This window comes from Etheostoma spectabile, chromosome 3 (genome assembly GCF_008692095.1).
Source record: "Etheostoma spectabile isolate EspeVRDwgs_2016 chromosome 3, UIUC_Espe_1.0, whole genome shotgun sequence".
NCBI classification, from domain to species: Eukaryota; Metazoa; Chordata; class Actinopteri; order Perciformes; family Percidae; genus Etheostoma; species Etheostoma spectabile.
Window position 1 is genome coordinate 11,980,212 of NC_045735.1, and position 1,721 is coordinate 11,981,932.

Here is a 1,721-nt window from a genome sequence, read left to right on the forward strand (position 1 = left end):
TGGGCCAAGCAGGGAAAGGGGACGTAACCTCTGGTTGGTAACTTGCCCCTTATGAAAAGTCATACATAAATGTTTTTTTTTAATTTGACTGAAAGAGACAATTATATTAATCACAATTATTTCCGACACAATTAATTGTACAGATAAATTTGGAATTGTTACAGCTCTAGTGTGAAGATATTGCCACCATCATCATCATTTTCAGATCTTTTACTGCAGCTAACGTTAATATTTTTTTCCCTCAGAAGACAATCATTCAGGTCGTATTCCCAGGTACATGTTGAAGTGATCAAATTTGTCCATAATATTCTACTGATTAGCCATCGTGGACCCACATTAAATTTTAAGACTGACAAAGAGTTTGAGTGAAATTTAAGTGAAATTAAATTTTTATCTTCCTGAAATACCCAGACCATTCTGTTGAAACGAAGATCTGGGATGCTAAAAATCTCTACTGAGCCTTCTGGAGGTGTCTTGGGTCTAATTTAACCAAACATCTGAGGGAGGTGCCTGCTTGATAACACCGGCATGCAAGGACTCAAGTGTGTGACTCCGACACTCACCACTGTGCCATTCAGATAAGGTGTCTGGTGCTGCCTTTCTGGTGGTCCTGTAGATTTATTGTTTGTTTTCGCGTGATGTCCTCTGTGGTCCCCACTTGGTACACCATTCCCTGGGCATCTGAATTGGGATTATCTGTGTGAATGTCCTTGGATGATTGCACAAAGGGTTACAAGATTATATCCTGCTTTATGTATTGCCTTTTCTCACGTGTCCATCCTCAAATGAAGGACGTATTCTAATGTTACTACATGTTAAGAGGATTTCCTCATCATAATAATCTGAAGTTCAACTCTACTTTTTAACATAGCCATTTTAAATGTACAGGTTTTGTTTAAGTAGCTGTGCGAGAGTGACTACACAACTCCAGAGTATTCAAGAGCTGCTCAAAAATTATTTCACAACCTTTTTAACAATAATACATGCAGGAGAAATTAAGCAGGTGCTTATATCCAGAAAGATTTACAATATGAGTGGCAGTTCAGCAAAGGATGAGCATCAGTTTGGATTCAGGCATTCAAATGCAAGCTGTCAGTATAACGGGTGTGTTAAGGGCAGGGTAAAATTATCAAGTAATGGATTAAATCTTGTCATTTGAAAATTGTTTATAACTCATTCTGTTGTTGCAGGCATGCATTAATGATCAGTTTAATATGAGTATAATACAAAGTAACAGCCTTATTATCCATTCCATCTTTTCCTTCTGTTTTACCATAATTCAATCTAAACAAGCTGTTAAAGCAGGAATCATCTTCAACATCACAAAAAACACCTGAAATCCCCCGCTGTCCTTCCTCCTCTTCATCATTAATTTTTTCATCAATTCCAGAAAAGGTCCTCTTCCTTTTCTGTTTTCCCATCCTTTGGGCCTATACCCCACTCTGAGGGGGTAATGTGTGTCACTGAGGGAAAGCCTTCGAGCACAGTCAGAATCAGAGACTGATTAGAAGGAAAACTGTGGTATGTGCCAGGTGTCAAGACTGACCTGTGATGGCCAAGTTCAGAAATAGCCTAAACCCACAATACATGTGGTGCTTGTATGGTGTGATGACACACACTCATCTTGTGAACATATAGTAATGCCTTTGATTGCAAAACACAGGAGTGCCTTCTGCATCCTGCTGGCTGTAACAGATGGCTTTAAACACTGTGTGTGTGTG